The sequence below is a fragment of the Sapajus apella genome, unplaced genomic scaffold, assembly GCF_009761245.1.
Source record: "Sapajus apella isolate SASKATOON/1434 unplaced genomic scaffold, GSC_monkey_1.0 scaffold1, whole genome shotgun sequence".
Lineage (NCBI taxonomy): Eukaryota > Metazoa > Chordata > Mammalia > Primates > Cebidae > Sapajus > Sapajus apella.
The window spans coordinates 51130265-51153909 of NW_022436941.1; positions in this window are offsets into that span (position 1 = coordinate 51130265).

The window sequence follows — 23645 nt, forward strand, 5'->3', positions numbered from 1 at the left end:
ATATCAACCATAGTTTTACTATTATCCCTTAGGCTGAGCGATTATAGTATAATTTATTGAGATGAAGCCAAGAGCATATAACTAGTAAATCATCTATAATAAGCAAAGTGGAAAAGCACATTCCCTCTGCACAGGTGGATGATAATATTTGTGCCAAATAATATGGCGCTTCTCCCCACTCCTTGGTATTTTAAACATGCATTTTGTTGTCAGGCTCCCTGCCAGTAGGCTGCATGGGTCGCAGTGGAGTCTGGCTAATAATTCAAAGGTGAGTTAATTAGAGGCTGCAGTTTGGAATGTTATCAAGCTGCTTCTTAGACATCTATCTGCTTTCCATACAGGTGTGAAATATTGACAGCAAATTTTAGAAGTGTGATGACATTTTTACCTTTCACTTACTTGATTAGATTTTGATATGACTCATACTTTAACCGGAATAGCAACTATAACTCTGTTCAAGTAGCTATTTACCATAAGAAGGCACTGGGGAAGTTCAAAAGAAATGTAGTATTTAACGTATTAACAAAAATCTTGGGAATTAATGCCATCTCCCACCAGAAAACAGAAGTTTATTTTGAATTCTTTTGGTCAAAATTAACCATTTATACCACAGTACCTTTCATTAATATGTTTTGAGACTATGATGACACTGAAAGCAGATTACAATGAAGCTTTGTTAGTTTATAGTAATACATTAATTATATGATCACATTTCCTGAACTAATAATAGACCACAATGGATACAATGTCAACTTCAGGGCTGTTTTTGCCTTATATCATATCAGGAGAAAGAAAGACTATAAAGAGGCCCAAATTTTGACATGTATCTGGGACTATAACATAAAGGGAGACAGTTCTATAACATGTCTTTTACCATCACACTCCTTGGAGTCCAAGTTTTTTAATGCATATATTGTGATTAAGAGCTTTAGATAATGATTGTATCTAAACGTCCTTTTTGAATTGCCCTATTTTTTCCCTACGATACTAGGATCATCAGTAGAGCAAACAGACAAATATGCATCAGAGATAAATATACATCAGTAGATACAGCAATTAATTGGGCAAATGTTTTCTATGTAAGCAATGCTTCTCTTTTTTTAATCTCTTCCAGTCAAAGTCAGACACAAGCTTCAATCTCATGTTCATGCAGGTCTTCTATTTTCTGCGTTCCCCAAAATAAATGCCCATTTGCTAAGCCTCCAAGTCTGATATGAAACTCTTTACATATGACCTTTAAATATTTTTGCATGTATTTTATTTACTTTTCCATGAGTGATGATGATGATAACGGTTATGATGATCATGAAGATGATCGCAACAGAGTTGAGGACAGGTTTGCTTTAAAATTTTAAAAATTAAATTTAAATTGATTAAAATTCACCCAATTATTGGTCCTTTTATGTATTTGTGGAAAATATTTTAATTTTGTTCCACTGAAAGCAGAGCCTCAGACTAAGGGCATGTGGCTTGGTTTGGAAGTCATCTCAGTAAGCAGGAACGGAGTGGGGAGAGGCAGGGCAGAAAAGTGCAAATGTAAGAGCTTATTAATGACCTTACTTCTGTAAGGGCTCAATTCCGCTCAGACCTCTAGAAAGCATACCGAATGCCTTCTAACATTGTCCACCTGAAGAAGAGGAGTTGGCAGTTCTTATTTCTCGTTGTTTAAAGTTTGTGCACAGGGGCGATATATTTCCCATTTTTAAATAACCCATACTTCATTTCAGGCCATAGGTGAAATGCCAGCACAGCTGAGAAAGCCCAGCTTTCTCAGTAAAAATACAAAAATTAGCTGGGCATGGTGGCGCATCTGTAATCCCAGCTACTCAGGAGGATATAAGGTGAAAGATGCCAACCAAATGCTTGAGATAGGAAACCGCCATCCTGAGAGGAGTTATGTCTAAGCTTACAAGAAACCAACCATGAAATGCAACTGTGGCCACAAGCATAAGTGGCCGAGGGGATGTAATGAGGGGTACCAAAAAATGCCCGTTGCGAAAATTATTTTTCAAGACAAACACTCTTTTACAAGGTTTGTTGTGGTTAAATTTTTAAGTTCTCTCTCAATCAAATATTTTGCTTGAGGATAAATTAGTGCCTGACATTTCATCACATTTATTTTCCTTTGCCTCACAAAGCAACTAAGAGATGACAGCCTTGACTGCATTAATGTAAGAAAGGAGAGGAAAGAATCAGCTAAGACTTCCTGCCTCTGAGCACAGATTGGTGGTTTATTATTATAAAAATTTGGTCTTCTTTGATAAGGTAGACCAATTCCCCATAACATGCAGTAAAATGATCAAAATGAACGTGGCAGAAAAAACTTTTTAAAAATCCAACAGAGCCAAATGCGGTGGCTCATTCCTGTAATCCCAGCACTTTGGGAGGCCAAGGTGGGTGGATTACAAGGTCGGGAGTTTGAGACCAGCCTGACCAATAGTGAACCCAGTCTCTAGTAAAAATACAAAAACTAGCTGGGCATGGTGGCGCATCTGTAATCCCAGCTACTGAGGAGGCTGAGGCCGAAGAATCGCTTGAACCCAGGAGGAGGAATTTGCAATGAGCCGGGATTGTGCCACTGCACTCCAGCCTGGTCAATAGACCCAAGACTCCATCTCTAAATAAATAAATATCCAACACAATTCATAAATTGTGGTAAGTGGGATTATTTATTGGCAGATATTCACTCACTTACTTCTCCACACCTATATTACACTGTTACACTCGTAATCTCCAATAAAGCAGGCCTCCAGATGTTCAATGCTGCTGGTAATACAAACAAAATCTCGGTAAACATTTGTACATTGGCATGTATCCTCTCAGAACTCTCCCCCATGAAAAGCAGCCGCTATACAGACATCATACAATAAAGAAACTCAGGCTACATACTCAGTAAGAAACCCAAAAGGAAGAGAAGCCATCTTAGACTTTCTGACACTAGCTGAGTTCTCCTCTGAAAGCAGATGCTTGAGTGACCCCAGTCATACCATATGAAACAAAAGAACTACCAAAAAAAATCATGAGAAATAATAAAACGCTGTTTTTTAAGCTATAGGTTTGGATAGTTTTTCTGCCACAATGTCTAACTGATACAGAAACTGGTGCCAGAAATGGGATTCTATATAACAAAAACTACAACATGTGGCATTGACGTTGGGAACAGAAAATGAGTAGAGGCCTGAAGGTGGCAAAGAGATTTATTGGTAGACGCTTGAAAATCAGTTAAGAAAGTGTGGATGAAGCTTGCAGAAAGAGGAACCTTTTGTTAGTGGAAGGATAAACAAGATCATTGCCTGTGATAACTTTGAAGATAGAAAATATGCTTAAGAAACTAGTGGATATTTCCAGGTAGAATGATGAATATGTCAATTGATTCCTTTAGCCTCTTCTGATAAGGTATTGCAGAAAATAGTTGAAGTAAAGATAGAATTGGTCAATTTCCAAGCACAATTTAGAGAGGATATTTCCAACCTAAAACTCCGTGGGTGAAGAAAATGAAAATCTTTCTTATTTTCAGCCTCTCCAGGTGGCAAAAAAAAAAAAAAATCTCAAGTAAGAAATTATTTCAGGGCAAAGATAAAATCCAGAGTGCTACCAAAAAACATGACTTTGGGATCAAGTTCAAATGAAAGATGAAGGTGTAATATGCTTTGCTGAAACCCCAAAAGATTTAAGGAAATGATTTAAAGACCTATACAGCATCTTAGAATTCTCAGGGTGTTGTTCCACAGCAGACAGTATCAAGTAGAGATGAGCTCGTCTTGAAGAGATGTATGAGTACAGCTTCAACCTAACTGAGTAAATTATGGTTTGATATATAGAAAACCCAGAAGTTATTCAAAGGCGTTGAATCAGTTTTGGATAGAAATAGTTCAAAATTAAAAGATGTATCTAGGCCCCCAGCTTTGTGCAGGCAGGAAACAGGCTAGACATTTTTTTTAGCGCAAATATATGCCATTCCACATGGGAAAGGAGAGATAAGTCAGAAAGAAAAGCCAAGAGCTGAGAGGGTGAAGCTAGGAGTCAAGAGTGTGCAGCCTTGAGTAATGGGTAGGAGAACAATGCCCAAAGTGCATAATTGAATTTTAATCAAGGAAAAGTCCCAGAACAAGGGGAATTGAAGACATTGACCTAGTAGGATTGGTTAAATGTATTGCCATGGACAATACTATCATGTGCCTTCAATTCTGCCTCTTTTTAAATGAGAACCTCTACTGTGCTTATCCTGTCCCACTGTGCCTCAAGTATGTGTGGAGCAAATAACCTATCTTTTTAGTTTTCAAACATTTTCTACTCAAGAAGCCATGCCTGAGGAAGAACATCTAAGAAGCCACATATAAGACATCACATCTGAGACATCTCATTATACCAACACCTGATTTAACCAGTAAAGTTCAGAAATTTTTGATGGTTCCAATGTTTGTGTTCACTTCAAAATTTATGTTGAAACCTAATCCCCATTTGATGCTATTAAGAGGTGGAGTCTTTAGGGGTGATTAATCATAAGAGCTCCGCCCTCATGAATGAATTAGTTCCCTTTGAAAGGCTAGAGGGAACTAACTCAGGCTCTTTTTGTCCTTCTGTCCCTTCTATCTCTTCTGCCATGTCCTCACATGTGCTCAAGGCATCATCTTGGAACCAGAGTCTGACATCTTCAACAGACGCGAACCTGCTGGAGCTTTGATTTTGAACTTACCACCTCCAGAACTGTGAGTAAATACATTTCTTTATAAATTACTCAGTCTCAGGTATTTTGCTATAGCATCACAAACATACTAAAAGTTCAAGCTTATGTTGGAAGAAAACGTGATTATACTTTGGGAATCTCAAAAGGGAGTATATTTTTCAAGTAGAATGGATGTAAATCATTAGGGACGAAAGGGCGATCTGTGGTTTATCATCATATTGGTGTTCCCAAATGAACCACAACTTTATTTATTCATGCTCTTATGTAGTCCTCTACCATACTGGGCATGTGACTTCTTTGCTAAAGGGATGTCACCAAGTGTGACGCAAGCAGAAATCTGATAAGCCCTTATGCTTTGGGACTTATGTTCCTGGAATATAAGTTGAAAGTCAGTTGCTTGACTGGAAAAAGCTCATGCTAAATTACTGAATTATGATGATCATGTGGTGAGAGGCCCCGAAGGATGAGAGGCCATCTTAGATGCACTAGTTCTAAGTGAGTTTCTAGCTGAAAGCAGGCATAAACATGATTGCAGCTACACCACATGGAGCAAAAACGCTGCCCAGCTGAATTTAGTCAGCACAAGATTCTAAGCAGTAATAATTCACCATTACTTACAGCCCCTATGCTTTGGGGTGGTTTGTTATACACCACTGGATAATGATAGCACCATCTCCATGGGAGAACTATGCTTCTCCACCTCATCAGTCTTGGGCCTAGCCTTCTGTCCTGTGTCTTTGTATTCCCATACTGAGCATGATCTTGGTTTGACCAATTTAGTGTAAGTAGATGTGACAAGGCTAGTTTTAGCTTTAGACTTGAAAGGGCATTGTGGATTTCAATTCAACCCTTCGGCAGCTTCTGACTTCTGAGAAGAACATTTTCCAAGTGGCTATTGCTTCTGAAGTTTGGGCTCCAGAACAGGGCCAGGACTAGGATGAGACAAGTGAGATGCATGAGGCACAAAACTTAAGAGGGCACCTGCTCAGAGTCTTGCAAATGCCATCACTGTACTTGCACATCTCTGAGATGAGTTCCTTCTTAAATTTTGTGTCCTAGGTACCTGACTTACCTAACTCTATTCTTGATCCTTCTTTAAAATCATATTTGTAAAGCACACCTGACCCAACTCACCTATAGACACATTAGACAGAAGTAAATGTTTATTGTTGTATGTTACCAAAATGTTTGTGGTTACTTTTTTCTCAACAAGGTGAAAATATAAACCTTGATAATCAAACTATGCCATTCAGATACATGACATCTGCATCTTTATATCCCATATTCTTATGAATTAAATCATGTTCCCCTCCATCAAAAGCATACACTGAAGCCCTCACCTCCATGTGCCTATATTTTGAGACAGGGCATTTAAGAGATAATTAAGGTTAAATGAAATCATAATAATGGGGCCCAAATCCAATAGGACCACTATCCTTATAAGAAGAGAAAAAGATACTAGAGATTTCTAGTCTCTAGCATAAAAGAGGAAAAGGTCATGTAAGGACACAGTGAGAAGGCAGCTATCTGCAAGCCAAGAACAGAGACCTCATCAGAAACCAAATTTTCTGATACCTTGACCTTGTACTTCCTAACTCCAGAACTGTGTGAAAATAAATTCTGTCACTTAAGCCACCCAGCCTGTAGTATTTTGTTATGGCAGCTCTAGCCCACTAATACAAATACCTAGCATGGTGCTGAATGCATTTTTAAAGCTTGTTGCATAAGAGCTTGCCATCTCTCCTTTTCTCAGCATGAAGTATATCTTATCTTTAAGTAAAATGTATAAAGCTCTAAAATCCAGCATCCAAAAAGAAAGCACCTGCCCACTAGTCGCATGATATAAATTATATCCTTCAAAGGACTCATTTGGATTTGGATTTTGAATTGTTGTCTTTCTCTGAACCGGACCTGTGTGGATACAACCTGCATTTACAGATCCTTTCTTTAAGCTGTGCCACCTACCCATTCGCTTTAGCATAATGGTCTTTGCGATTTATCTAGCAACTTCGAAAGTGGCCATTTTGCCTTCAAGAATGTCCTAAAATTTTAATCATTATAATGAAAAGGAATGTAATTTTTAAAAATCTTAGAGCCCATGTGGTGCAGGAAAAAATGGTTTAGATTAAGAACCAAAGTTAACAATCCTGGCACTTGAATCATAGGTAAGGTAATAAAAGTCCATGTGTCATGATTTTCTCAGCTTTCAAAATGAGATGTCGAACCAGTGATTCCTGAAGCCACTTCTTGTTCTATGGATTTATGAATTTATGACTCTAAGTCCTAGAACATATAGTTATCTGATTATTTGACTTATATCACATATTGTCATGTTATTTGTTAATGCTTTGGCCTAATCCTAAAATGTAGTTTATGGTTTTTTTTTACTGTAAATATCTGATGTTCATTTAAAATACATGTACGAATTAAGTGTAATTTTTCTCAGAGATTGAACATGAGAAAAATGTACATCAGTGCTACATAATTAAGTACCATTTATTTTTTGCACTGTTTAGGCAAGCTACAGATATTCAATTGCCATTGAAATATTTTTGTAAACCATGCAACCTTTTGCACAAAAGATAATTATGAAATAGCTAACATTCATTTGACCACAACCAATAAATAATTTATGAACTGGGTGTTTGAAATTATGCAAATATTCTAAATACTTTTTGTTGCCTGTACATCTGAGTAAGTATGATTCAGAAGAAAGTGTGCGATGGATTAATAGATTCAACATTGAAGAGATTTGCATTTCTACAGAGTTCTTTTCTTTGCTGGCTCCTACTATCTTTAGTATCATGGCTCAGAAAACAAGCTTGACAATACTGTCTCCAAATGTATTTGAATATCCTGGCATCCCTATTCATCAGCCTCTTTGATGCTTTAAATGTCTTTTGCTTTCTTTCCAGAACTCTTTATGAAGGCAGAGAGATATGCTTTTAGTAGAGTATCCAACTATTTCATAATACACACTAAATGGAGGGGGAAATAGGTGTCTTTAAATATTTTATATATCTGTGATAGCCCATAGCAGAGTTCTGATAGAGTAAGTTGCAGATTGGGCTCATTATTGGGAGCATACTGCATGCCAGGTGCTACATACAACATCACTGCAATGACTAGGAGCTGTTGACTTCAGAAATTCCCTATCAAAACAGAAATCTTATTGAAATCTATATTGAAAACTGTAAATTGGTGGACAAACTCTATTAGCAATTATGTTTATATTGCCTTTAGAAATATAGACTAACATTGCATGAAGGAAATGAATTTGATTTTATTATAATCAAGTATAAAAAGCTCTTATCATTTTTAATAGTGTATCATCCAAAAATATTTCTTACAAAGTACTATGAAATTTGGGGGTCATTTATTTTCATGTCTTTCAACACCCTGGGGTGGGAAGAGGGTGGCATTTCTGTTAATAAAGATATTCAGAAATCTTCAGTCACTATTATTATACTAAAAAAGATTCATTATTTATATTGCTAATGTGCTGTTGCTTTATCTAACTTTTTTTTTTAGTCTAACAGCTCTGTTTGCCCAGATATACCTTGGTTTCTAAACAAATTTCATCACACAGGGAAATACATGTATTGATAGATTGGTACTGCTCATTGTTTTGTAAATCCAGTGGGGAATTATACTCTACTAAGAGCTATGGATTGGCACAGATACTTGAGTATTGTTTGTCTTAAAAAGCCTTTTCCTGTAATGTCCAATTGCTTAAGAGCTATCTAATATTTTACATATATCCACAAAGGATCATTCACATTATGTGAGTTTATACCTTCACTAGTATCAACGCTTATTTTCTCGGAAAGAAACAATTTCACTTAACCCTACTTAGTCTTTCATACTCACAAAAGTTCCTAAAGCAGTTATTAGGTTTCACTGTTAATGCAAATACAAGATTTGTAAGAAGTCTCATTACTATTTGCCCTGCTCATACCCTCAAATGTCTTCCCTTCTATTTACCTACTTACCTCCTTTTTTTTTTTTTTAAGTGTTTACTTGTGTGCTTTTCTACCCTGAAAACCCAAACCCACAAACTCTGATGACTGGAACAAAGAGCTCATTCTTTTTGGCACTGTTGTATGAATAATACTTGCTTATTTTATTTTTCTTTAAATGTGCTATGTCTTTTGTTCTATGGTTGCACAGCACAGAATCGCCCACCTACTCCACTCCCCTCAAAATGGAAGGTGGCACTGTTTTCTTAAGTTATCCATAAATAGTGGAGCAAAAGAACACATCAAAAGCTGTGCACCCTGGGGATTGCTGATTCTGTTCTACATAGAATTCAGCTGAGTTAACTTTAAAACATTCCTTTTCATTTAAGTGCTCCCTTAAAACAGCGTAAAGGATAGAGCACCACGTAAGCTGCTTACAATTTCGACTGCACATTTTATCAGGAAAGCTATCTATCCCAGATTTCTTCTCTTCAGAAAAATTTTAATGATCCAAGGTCACACCTTTTAAAAAGAATGAGGTCTAGTTTTACATAAGAAGGTCCAACTTGTAGGGGTTTATTTTCTTTTTATGCTCAGACCTCACAAACCGAGGACCGCAGTCTTCAAATAGCCTTCCTTGTTAAAATTGAACTCAGAAAAGAAGGTTATTCTACCTCAGAATTTTAAGTAAAGCTTCTACAACAAAGTTCAGTGTTCCAGAGCTTTAAATAAATGTGAATTAAAGCAGCACTCCATCACTAAGGTGTTTAAATTGGGTTGCTAATCCCTTTACTCTTGAAACAGGGCCCAGCATTTTGGGGGAGAGGAGTGTAGACCTGGGATTGTTTCTCAAAGTGGGAGCCTCAGACCACCTGCATCACAATCACCCGTGGTGCTTATTCAAAACAAATTCCTAGGCCCGTCCCAGTCCCGCCGAATCTGAAGGCAGACCCAGTCCCCCTGCACCACTGACACATTCCCCAGGTGATTTTTGCATCCACCGCAGTTTAAGAACCGCTGCTGGACATCCATCACTGTGGCCGAAGGAGTCCAGCTGGCATCACCTCTTACCCTCGTAAATTCTTCCATTTCAGGAGCCTGGTGCTTTTAAGTTGAACCTTACCACCACTTTGAGGCTAGGATTATGCTAAGAAGATTAAGGTCCCTCCGAATATTCAGAACTTTTGTCTCCCTGCTGTCAGCAACCAAGGAAGCTGGCAAACGCTGGTCTCGCACAGTAACATTTAGTGCCGGTCAACACACCGTATGGGCTAACATCTGAGCCCAGAAATAGGAAAGGCGAGTATAAATAGATTTGAATTGGGGTTGGACAAGGATTTGGCAGGCAAAAAATGACTGTGTGTTGATGGGGTGGGGAAGGATAGCTGCCAATTCAGGGATCCGTGGTGGAGGAGCTTCCTGACCCCTGTCCACCTCAGAAGCTAGAGGTTCCTGAATGGTCTCTGGACTTCTGAGCCTTTGGCTATAATTAGGGAGGTTACTGCTTTCCCTGGCTTCTTCCATATGCATGTTAGTTGTGTTTGGCATTAAGCAGCAGTGTTTGAAGAGTGTCTGGCCCCCACTAGCATTTAGTTGAGCCAGTCACTGGAAAAAATGACAATGGTATCTGGCATGGAATTCAGGTGCTAAAATACCTTTATTAAAATAGAGGAAATGGCACCTATTAGGAAGTGACCCCGAGCTACTAAGTTTTATTAGGCTGACAGGAGGTGATTTTTCCCCACTTTGAAGCATATTGTAAATTCCCTTCTGTCTTTCATGGTATTTAACTACAGAAATGGGTGCATTCAGTAATTTCAGATTTTCAGTACTATTTTTATTGCAACTCATTTTGTGTAGTATCAGGGAATACCGAGCTGTGACTTGGCATGTTTCAATAAAACTTTTTGTACATATTTAGCTAAAAAAGAAAATTTGATGGGGTAGGAGGGAGAGTCAACACTACTGGCAATTTCCCATTAGCAGTGCAGGAGGTAAAAGTCTAAAATAAAGCTTGTGGGAAAAGTCTGAACATGGCATCCAAGCTGAAAAGAAATGACATTTCTCTTTTTTCATCCTGAGGTGGGAGAGAAGACTTGACAGAAGTGAGTGAAACCTCACTCAGTAATATTCCTCTGAAGCCAGCCCTGATGTCAGCAGTGAGATGAAGTGGGCCATGTCCACCCTCCACAACTCTATAAAACCACTTTAAAGTTAGCACGAGGTGCTGGCTCTCCCCCTTACTCAATGAAAAGCATACTTCTTGATTAAAAATATATGTTTCTACTTTATGCCAAAACAAGAGAGCATTATTTTCAAGATGATCATAGAAACCAAGTTAAATGTGTTTCTTATTTCAAGAGATAAAAAAGCATCGTAACGGTGAAGAAACATTTCAGTGCTGGATGTTGGTTTAATGTAGCACTACTATGCACGTAATTTATTTTGAAACACAGTGATGTATGAAAATCTTCCGCATTCTTGACAGAATGAGATTACACATCCATCTCTCTCTATGCTTTAAAGAAAAAAATAACTTGACTTAGCCTGCCAGTGTTACAAATAATAACTGCGTATGTCTGCATTGTAATACTCCTCCTGTTATTTCCACTTTCAGATATAGTAATTCCTGGGATAATTTCATTCATAAAGGGTTCCCTTAGGAGTAAGTTGGATGGTCAGAAAAAGATATTGAAGATAATTTGTAGTTCTGTTGGACAACTTCTCAACTCAGTTTGATTCTCCCTTGTCAGGAGACTAACAACACTTTGAATGTGGATGGGAGAGAGAATGTTTAGGGGATGCAGATATAGCTCCTTTTGAAGAGGGTGAGCTATTTTAGAGGGGAGCAGGCTCAATGGGAATACATACGTTTACATGGAAGCTTTTATGAGGCTTGAGAAGAGAGGCTTACTGTCTCACCCTGGAAACTAAGTTACTAGATAGTAACATTTTTCCACCCCTCACCTTTTCTTCTGAAGCATGAAGCAGAGATTATGGGCGAAATATATGGCGTGCAAAGTAAAGGGAGATATAAGGAGAAACGAACAAACAAAAAGGTTTACTGCCCATGACGGAACAAGGCAACTTCTTAATTTTAGCTATTTAATTACCCTCAAACAATATTAAAGATGAGTGTCATTTTAACATTTGGATTTTAAGAATACTTTACAGAATAGATTCATCCATAAACACAAATATACAGCGATATTCCTCTGGATATTTTCTCTTCCATATAACTTATAGCATTTTTAATCAATTCACATAATTAGAAGCTTACCTACCCATCATTTGAGAAACCAGAAATTTCTATCTGCAGATATTTCTTACTTTTACTGGTTTGATTAACCTAGACCCAAGAGGTATCTATTGAATCATTAAGGTTTAACTTTGTTTAATTTAGGTTTAGCATTAAAATACATATTATAGTAGAAAAATTTCTTGAAATTAATCCATTAATGATACTCAGGATAAATCTTTATTAGAATACTTGATTAAACAGAATAATGCATAGTCCAACTATTCTAGACAATACATTCTTCTGTAATAATGCACTAAAAAGACAGATGGTAATGTTAGATTATGTACCAAGAATAGCTAAATTGTAAAATCTTGTGCAGAGCATTAATATGTAAAACCTTAGAAATATGGAATTAATTAACTTATTTATTAAGTATTTATTTAGTATCTACTATGTGCCTTATAATATATCAAATATTAAACAGTACCTGAGAAATACATGGCATTGTTCCTTTCCTAAAGAAATTTCTAACATACATCAGAGATTCACATTAGTAACCAATGAAAAGCACACCACAAAATGTAATCAGAGCATAAAGCATGACACCTAAGCAACATAAACAGCCAAGTCAGTAGATCGAGACAGTGGTCCAGAAAGGAGAGAAAAAAAAAAATAGTTGTTTTATTTACTGGCAGCATTATTGTTTTCAAACCAACAGTACCTACAAATTGTGGAAATTCACAAATGAGTATACCAATGTATATGTGCCTTGCCAATATGTCTCCAAGCTTTGTGCAGCCCACTCTTTAAGTTCAATTTCAGCACACATTCACACAATATGTCCTATATGTCAAGGCCAGAAATGTTCCAGAAATCAAATATTAAAACTTCATGGTAGTAGCAACTTTGCTTTAAAACTTAAAATTTAAAAATCTTTAAAATTTTGCATCCTGAAAAAAATCATACATACAGAAACCTTTCACTTCTTCATCTACAAACAGCCAACCTGTTTCTGAGATTGAGGACCGTGGGCATGGAAAATTGCTAGACTATTGGTTCGGAGTATTTCTGGGACTGGTGCTGTGTTACCACTACTGCTACCCAGGCATAATAGGCACTGCCAGTTCTTTAGTTATTGTTATAGCTGCTAGGAGTCTTTTAATAGGTTATTTAGAAAAAAGAAAAGAGGACAATTGACCCTGGGTGGTTTTCAAATGGTGCTATTACTGGTTTGTTTTCATAGATTGGCAGTACCCTACAAGAGGCAATGTTCAAGAAATAAAATTACAGTTGTATTAACAGCTTCAAATTAGGGGTGCTTTTTCAAATCATTGTGCAGATTTTAGTGGCACAAGAATGAGTGGTTTTAATTGAGCCTTCTCCCTGAGAAGGCTTGAGGAAAACTCTTAAGCCCAACAGAAGGAAGGGGAAACCAGGACAAGAGCCACATTATCATTTTCTGAAATTGCTTGTCAGTATCTGACAAAATCTTATCATAATTTTTATTCAAAGAAATAAAATGCTGGGAACTGGTCCTCTGCCGTAGAGCAATAGAGTTTAGATATCTCACTTTGGAGGAAAATCTTCAGAAGCTGAACTGCCCCAGGTTCTTGCATAATAAAATGATCTTCTGAGAAGTTGACTAGCATATTTTGGCTGTGAGCATCAGAAAATACCACAAACAAAATATTGGTATAGCTTATAAAACACTCAAGCTGAATATTAAAAGCATCTGTTTTCAAGGAATATAATTATAAAGTACTTGAAGTGAATCAGGAGGCAGGATTCACAAAACATTAAGCATGTCATAAACAAGCCATTTGACTCATCCAGATAGTATGGGTAATAGATGGACTGCTGATTTACAAAGGAATACTTTCATTGAAGATTCTGACATCAGGAACCATGTTGGCAAGGGTCAAATGCCTCTTGGTGTCATTCCGGGATGAATAAATTCTGGGCCATTTTTTGAAGTACTTTGATATTCCTTTTTTAAGAAACATGCGAACAAAGATAGCCTTAATATTTTATAATCTGGTGAATTCATGTGGTTAAGACCATTCCAACAAAGAATGTGTTGATGGTAAGCATTAGAATATATTATACACCCATAAATTGTGGCCACACTTTATCTGTAAAAGGGCATTAACTGTCCCTCAGGAATGAAAGATTCAAATGTGCTAAAATGCAAAGTATCTCCTTTGTTTTTATTTGCACATATCAAAAGCAACAAACTTCATTGTGGACATTATGAAGTCAAATGTAATTCATAATGGTACTGCTGTTTTGTGAAAGGAGAACAGACAGAATCCACTTTCTAAGATTAAATTGAAACTTCCTTCTCCAAATGTTAAGCTAAAATTATGGGCAAAATTCTTTTCTCACATTTGCATCATGGGACTTAAGCCTGTTATTCTTTCCTCCTACAAGACAGGCTCCTGGGAGTCCTACATACTTATCAGGAGCAAAATATTGGATTTGACATCTGCAATATACATCTTTGTAGAATTTTGTCCCAAATCAAAATACAAGCTTGTTTTTTATTGTTCTCTTGAGGTCTTAGAAAAGAGTTTGTCTTTTTACAGTCTCAGAAATGATATTAATTTTCAGAAAGAAAGTCTCTGAAAGCATTAGTCCTACAGGAATACGTCCAGTAAGACCATTTTACCCTACATATACATTCATAAACTTTGTACTACATAGAAGATAAAGCAGGAAGGGCAAAGATAAGGAAGAGGCGTGGAGAATGAAGAATGATAGGTTATGAAAAGAAGAGGTCACTAGGTGTAAAAACTCGATGCTTCCAAAAGCAATGGGTTTCTAAGGTTAGCATAACCTGATGTACTGATGGGGAGCAGTTGCTAAAATCATAGACTGAAACAAGTATTGAAGCTTTATGTTCACTTTTATATAACTCTCACTCTCCTTTTTTGCTCATTTACTGTGCTTTATTTGACTGCTGATTGGAGTATTTGACCCTGACAGTTCTCTTCACAGATGGAATATTAAGCCTGAGAACCTTTAGCAAGCCACACAAGACCAGCCTTGGGACCCAATGACATCTTTGAACTCTGGCTTTTTCCTCAAGCTTGATTAGAGATTTTATCCTGACTGCCAAAGGGAATGGGAACCTTTAATGAGAAATGGTGTTTTGTGCAGAAGCCACTGACACAGGAGTGAGAGGGGCTTCTACAAATTAGAGGCTAACTTGACTGAAAAGCTATAGGACTGAAAAATCACTTTACAGAACCGCACCATTATAAATCATCATATAATTATGCATGTAATATATAAAATGAACATAAAGCATATGGAGAATAATCTTCATAGATATTGTTAATATGAATCTTAAATGCCACAGTAAATGTTTTGCCACCTCAAACTCTTAGTGCTATAAGAGTGAATGAATGAAAATTCTACCATTTGAAAAAGGACAATATATGTACCATATCTTATGTTATTTAATGTTCTTTTTACTAAAAGAACAATTTTGGTTTTGATATGCAGTTTGTTGTGGGGGAAATGTATTTCTATTGGTGTTATTTTAGTGGTACTACTTTTCTGATTTTATTAATATATAGAATAACTGAAAAATAAAATTCTTAAAGGGAAAAGTGCAAATGCTTTCTGTAAAGCACACCCTCTGAACTCTGGTAGGTATACAATTAAACATGAGCTTGCCTTCTTTAGCCTGTTGATCTTTTCTCCTGAGAAACAGCTAGCTTAAAATTAAAATTATGAACAGGAGATTCAAAATATTCAAATAATCTGTTGAATATTATTTAAAAATTAATAAATTATCCATGGGATTAGTTGTGAAATTCGATGAAGTTTTTCAGTAAAGCAGAGCCATCAAATTATTCTATAGGTCTCCATTAAGCCACTCTAAATTATTCTATATGTTTCTGGGATATAATTAGATATGCTTCTGTGTACACTGGGCGTTACGATATTTCAGTCACAGTCACAATTTCTAAAGAGACCACCAGATCACTCAGGGGAGAGAAGCCTTACTTGGTGCTCAAGCTTTCTTTGAATGGTTGCTAATACATAAGATGAACTTGGAACCAAATTATTTGTTATCTCTCTGTCAGGATTTCAATGCTTTGATCCATTCAGGAAAACAAAGTTCCAAGTTTTAAGTAAGCTCAGTCATAGATTACATGGCCTGCAACATGAAAAGACCCTGCAGGAAACTGTTAGGAGGCAGCATGGCCCTTTCTCACCTGGCTGGTTATTCTAGCAGACTGATTACCCCCATCACGGCACAGAAGGCAAATCTGTGCTGTGGTTTCTATCAGTGCCCTAGTTTTTCTTGTTTCTCTTTCCTGCGTTTCAATCAAATGCGCCACTGAGACGCTCTTCTCTTTACCTTTCTTACAAGTTGTCTTTTCTTTGTTCAGAAAACATAGATATGTACCAGGAATACTAGATGTTTACTGTAGTTACTCATGCAGGCTGAGTATTTTTAAGGAAAAGAAACTGGTGTTTTTAAAAAGATCTCTATTTTAATCCAATCCACCTCCAGTGCTACAAAATGCAATACAAAAATGTTTGTTTTAAATATTTAGCAGCTACCAGCTGAACTAAAGAATCAAGGCTCAAAAATAAAAAAGATATAGACTTGATAGCATATTTGACCAACATAATTAATTTTAACTTTTAATTATAGTTAAGTGTGGGAGTCCCACATAGTCACAATTCAACAGTTCTCCACATTTTATATGCCTGATCGCATGCACTTTGTTATCAGCACTGTGCCTAGGATTCTTTTGGGTGTTTGTGTTTGTTTGTCACCTAAAATACAAGCTATCTCTCCCAGCTTTGTGTCATATCCAGATTTCACCAGCTTGACATCAACATTTTGTCTATGAAGGGGTGGGGGGAAGAAAGAGATGACTTGTGTGCATGAATATGTGTTTACCCATGTACACATATATACATTCATCTTGAGAATCACTGTTTTTTAAAGATTCTTAGACATCTTTTAATAACTTTTTGAAGACAAGTACAATGAAGAAACAAAGATATTAAATATCTTAAGCAAACCTTCAAAGGTGTCTGAGTTTCAGTACACTGACGATTCTGAAAAACCAATGAGTTCTTTGAGCCTTCTGAAAATGCACCAACTCATTTCTCTACATCTATGGTGACACACATTCTCCTCTCCAGCACCTACTTACCCTTTCCTCAGAGGTCACTCTTATTCTGAATTGGGTGATACCTATCTGCCTGCTTTATTACACACATACATACATTGTTTGCTTTCACTTAGGTTTGAACGTTATAAACAGGCATCATACGTCTGCATTTTTGGACACTTGTTTATTTTACTCAAGATTATATTCTTAAGATTTGTCTGTGCTGTAGATCAAATTATGTATGTAGCTATAGATCAAATTAATGCTTGTTGCTGTGTAATATCCCATTACGTGACTATAAGTTCTTACCTATTATTCCACAAATGGTCTTTCAAGTTTTTTCACCATTTTTTGCTTTTATGACGCTTTACTATGAAAATTCAAGCACATCTAGAAATCGAATACTGGGTGACAAAATAAATGTTAAGCTTCACAAAATAAGGCCAAATTGTTTCCCAATGTTTTAACCTGCATTTTTAAATTACCCTTAAGCTACTGTGTAAGTAACATTAAATGGAAATTTGAATAGATTACATATGGCTATGTCATTTGAATAGATAGTAAATGAATATAATGACATTTTCAAAACATATAAAAAGATACACAATGAAATTTATCTCCCTTTTCATATCTATCCCTTAATCCTCTATGTCCCCTCTTCAAAGACATGCCTTGTTACCAATCTTAAATGAACTATTCTTTAAAAATAGTTAATGTCAAGTCATTGTTGGGGCATGAATTTGATTTTTTTGAAATATCCAAATATATTTAGGACCAATTTAAGTAATCAGTAAGCAGTAACATTTTAGGTCAAAATTAATTTATGTTTAAAAATAATGACTCAATATGATAAAGGGCATATATTGAAAAGTTACAGCTGACAATATCCTTAATGGTGAAACATAAGGTGGAGAATAAGGCCAGGATGTCCATGTTCACAACTACTATTCACTAGTGGACCAGAGGTCTTAGCCTGTGTAATACGCTAAAAAGGGGAGGAAAACCCAAGGTAAAAAAAAAGAAGTAGTAAAACTATTTCTATTCACAGATTGCATGCATATTTACACAGCCAATCCTAAAGAATCAACAGGAAAAGAAGAATAACTACTGGAACTAACAAGTGAATTTAGCAAGTCTCATATTAAAAGCCAATGTATAAAACCCAATTTTATTTCTATCTACTAGGAGCAAATGATTGGAAATTTAGTATTAAAATTGTTCTGTTTATATTAGCATAAAATACTTAGAAATTAATTTCATCAAATATATATAAGACCATACTGAAAACTAAAAAAGTTGCTTAGAAAAGTTAAAGATGACATAAATAAGTAGAAGGCCATTAACATGCCTGTGGATTAGAAGATTTAATATTTGTGATTCCCTTAAAATTAACTTATAAATTTAACTGTCTCCATCATAACCCTATTAGGTTTTTTATATGAGTTTACAAGCTGATTTTAATACTTACATGAAAATGCAAATGACTACAAATGGCCATAACAACTTGAAAAATATTTTAAAAATTGGAGGTCTTACACTACTTGATTCTAATACCTACTATAAAGTTACAGTAATAAAATAGACTAGTACCAACACAAAGATATACAAATAGATTGATAGAACAGAATAGAATCCAAATTGGAAACAATTTTATACAGATAATTGATTTTTCAATCAAGGCACCAAAGCAATCCAATGGGGGAAACGCAAGTCCTTTTAACAAGTGATGATGGAACTTGATATTGACATGAAATTTATTTATAAGAAAATACTTGCCAAATATTCAAGTCTTAACTAACCACAGTGCATTTGTCAGCCATATTTCAAGTAACATAGAGTTCCATTAACTTGCAATTCAGATAATCACACAACTACATTTCCTCAAGACAGACATGTTATTTCAGGATGCAATGGGAATGCTTTACACATACTTTCCATTTTGTCACACACAATATCAAAAAGGTATGTACTCAAGGATAAAGATATAATTAAATTAATAATTTATGCTGCTTTATTAAGGGCAGTATTTAGAAAAGCTGATTTCTGTTTCTTGTAAGTGTGTGGCAGTATCTACTATTACAGTTTGGTGTCACTGTCTTTCTGCTAAGATTTCAGCAGTTTTCCCAATGATTACTTTGGCAGCATCCTTGTAAATGTCAACACTGTGAAAAAGGCAATAACATCTTACTATTATCATGAAAATAGCACTGACACTGCAGTCTTCCTGAGAAAAGTCAAAAGGACCCCACCCCAAGTATCTACAGACTACACTTTCAGAACTACTGATTAGATGAAAGATAGATAGATAGATAGATAGATAGAGATTAATTCATTCAGCATATTGAAAGAGCTATTATTAAGTAAGGTTATTACTATGGATCCAGTCTCTTAAACAGAGACTGCAGAGAAACAAATGCCCACCCTCTCATCCTAGTTTGTTTATAGAAATCCAAGTCTACATTTTTCTATTTTCTAAACCAGTTGGAAAGAAAACAAATTTTCATAATAATATATATACATATACATATATACATACGTATATGTATATGCAGGTATAGACATAGATATTATACACCCATATATAATAAATGGGAAGCTTGAGTTTTTACCATGATGGTATTCAATAACATAAATTATAATATGCTCTTAGACTGAGCACTTTTGTTGGATTCCACACTATGTAGCAAGGTTGAGATGCAGCTTTAGCCACTAAAACTAGCCAAGACCTTGCATCTTACTGCTCAGAGGCTAAATTTCCATCCAGCACAAACTCTGTGACTGTATCACTGAGAGTCTCACTGCAGCTTATCTAATTGTGCTACACTATATTACTCAGGAAACATAAGACTATTATATTTAACTCTTTGATTTCTTAATTGAATAATTTTGTGGGATAAATGCTAAAGGGGAGAGAAATTTGCCAAGACTGGCTTTTAAAAGACACAGTAATTAGCTAGAGACATCACTCCTTCCCCAGGACTAAGGAAAGACAACGTTCGTGATATACCGTGTGGAGAAAAACATGTGTCTTTTTAAAATATTCTTTAACTCTCTACTATTTTTAGTTCTCGTCTGCCAGGTAACATAGTAACATTCCCTCTCACATGTGTCCACATTAGGTCAAATATCAATTCTGGAGCTAGATGAGTAAAATAAAACATTTGTGAGAGACGAAAATATCAGTCACATCCAGACAGCCAGATATTATAAAATATCAAGCAGTCAACATTTAAATTCTTTAATGTTTAGACTGTCAGTTGTAGGACCCCTACAAATTTAAAACAAAACTTTTATCATACTTTCCTGTTATAACTGAGAAAGCTATTCTGGAAAAAAAAATCCTGATGTTACTATTTTCATTTTCCTATGAGGTCACAGCCAGCCTGCCTACCTTCCTTCCTTCTCAAATATTTTTTGAGTACCTACAGCTTGCCAAATAGTCCTGTGATATCTCATAGCATGGTATTATGCCTCAATGTGTGTGGCTTTTTAATCTATAGAAGTGATTAGGGAATCTTTGAAACCAATGCCACAGAAACTGTACCCATAATACATAATTACCTAAGACAGCAACAGCTTCTTCGCTCTAATCATGAATTTTCTCTCAGTCTCAGCTATCTTTTCTCCTATTCTCTCCCAACCTCTGTGCTGATGATTATGTGCTGTAATTTTTAATATCTCCTGTTTATGACATTATTTTGGTATTATGTAATTTCCTGACTTTTACCCAATTCCACTCATTTAACAACATTGACTATTCACTTTGCAAAGAGTTTACTCTCTTTGCTTTGCTGTATTTATTACCATCACTGAAATTTTGACTTATCATCTTCTGCCATATTTATAAAACATACATAAATCTGGGAAGACAGTCTAGCGTTATGTTTAAGTAAGATCTTGGGCTCTGAAGCCAGTCTGCCTCAGTTTGGATTCCAACTCACTCATGTCCTAGCTTTGGGGCCTAACCTCTCTAAACCTGTTTTCCCAGCAGAATGGGGATACTCCTAGTGACTCCTTCAAAGAATTGCTTTAATATTAAATGAGATAATATACAGAAAGCACTTAGCATAGTACTTGGTATATGGTAAGAGGGAAACAAATATTAATCCAATGAAATTAATATGGTAAACAGATCATGTTTGTCCTAATTCACTCATTATCTTGATTGCTATAGGTTAATTAGTACTCTTTGCACTTTCACTCGTTATTAATAATTGTCATTCTTGCCTGCTAACTTTCCTGGGTCTCCAGTTTGCTGACTTCAGGTCTTGAAGTTTGTCAGCCTCCATAGCACATGAGGTAATTCCTTGTAATAACCTCCCCATCCCCCAAACCTTTTTGTTTTCACTCTCGCTCTTCTCCTGCATGTGATATATACTTGCATCTTATTGGCTCTGTTTCTCTGAAAAACCCTGAGTAATACAGGTGGGAATGAGAGCAAACTATAGAGCACATGCTTTGCTCCAGCTGATGGCTTTCTTGAAAGAATGGTGACCCAATGATGCCAGATCATTTATTTGTCAAAAGAATACAGAAATCTAGGATTTTTACTATCTCAATTTTTAAATACTGGCAACAAATTCAGTAAAGTATAAGCACATCTCATCAGCCAGGCAAAACATGTTGAGAGGCCACAGACATCCCAGGATCTCTCATTATTTACCTCTGCTTTAAGTAGAAGCCATTAGAGGTTTTCTGAGCAAGATTATTCTTATGTTAGCATATGGAATGAAATAAAAGAGAAGCATACGAGGTCTCAGAGACCAGTTAAGAGGCTCTTGCTACAATGGAAGTTCAAATAATAAAGTCCAGAATAGAGTCCTCACAGTGAGATTACATAGGAAGGAACACCTGAGAGATGAGGAGGTAACAGACAAGGAGGAATGTAATTCACCATTCCAAGGACCAGGTTAATGACTGGGCTGTTGGCAGAAGTATTCCTTCTTCTGGTGTTGCAACAGTGACTTACGAATCTCTGATTTCATTTCTTTGACAAAAAAAGAAAAGGAGAGGAGAGCTTATTCTGTGAAGTACATGTTTTTATTTCGGTAACACTAATATAATAGATATGCTTCAAAAGTTCAATAACCTAAGAGATAAGATCAGCGCTTACTCATATAACAGTCCTATATGGCTGTAAGATAGGTGTGCTCTCCACAATGATTCAGGGGTTTAGGCTTCCTTCTCTTGAAGCTACTCCACATCATAGGGCCTGTGGGTCTTTCACTCCGTTCAACAGACAGGTAAAGAGCCTGAACTACCAAGCAGAGAGTTTCTAATGTGCCCCACCTGGAGGTAGAGCATATCACATTTGCCCACCTTCTATTGAGCAGAACTTCATCACAAAGTCATACCTAACTACCAAGGTGGAAGAAGAAAGAAATTTTATAAATAACCAACCAGTTGGTCATACTAGTATAAGTATTTATCCTCCCTCTTTAAGCTCACTTTCTCAACTATAAAATGAAAAGTTTGGATTTGGTACTTTCTGAGATTCCTTTCAGTTTAAGTTTTTTACTATTTGAATAGAAGCATTTTAAAATCTATAGAATGATTTTACTTTTGAAGTTTTTTCATTGATTGTTTCATATTATCATAATACTTTCATTACTTAAGCAAAGGAGTACTCTTCCAATCACAGCTAGACTCAGCCTAGCCTTTGACAAATCATGAACCACTGTCATAAAAGCAACAGACAGTATTAGTGAAATGTTATGACCTTCTTTGGTTAAAAAAAAATTCAAAGCCAGATGCTATATTAAAAGCATTGTATCCGCTACATGGCAAAGCTGTTATTTTCTAGAGACTTGGACTGAAACAAAGATTCTTTCGATGCTGATTTACAGCTGCATAACAAGAAATAAAAATCACACTGGTTATTTCATAAACACTCTCCTAGTGAGTGCTGATGGATCACATCTTCATAACCATCCTAGCTCTGATCAGAATGAAGGCCACCACATGGACCTGTCTTTTCTTTACACACCTCTGAACCAAGTCCAAGATATATTACTCTTTCCAGTGACTGATGCCACTGGTTTTAGGGTGGCACTCTTCAAAGGTCTCCTTCCAGTCACTGCACTTTATCTGACTGTACATAATTTTTACCCTTGATGATGACTTTGTCCTTATTTAGCACATTTATATTCTGGCTTCTACTATATTTTCTTCCACTACTGGTCAGTAGACCACCCACTCTACTAATAGAAAGAAATATTTTTTTAAAAAAAACCTGTACCTTTCAATGATAGGACATTTATGGAATAATGTCATGTTTTGTCTTAAGATAACACCTTATAACATTGTTTTAACTGATGAAAAGCAATGTTCGTATGATTTATTTCATGACATTTTATTAGCAATTATCATAACACTGATCACATACAATAAATTGGCATACGATGATATTTCCTTTCTGTATTTCTAGATACCATAGGTATTCACTACTGTGACAATGAATATATATAAAATATAATGTAATTTTTTAGACTTTAATTAACACCGAATGAAATTATGCTATGAAAAAACAAAAGATGAACAGCTCTTTCTTTTCATTCTCTTGTTCCCTCTTGTTTCTACAAAAATAATTTATAATTTCCACTTGTCCTGCTGCTTCT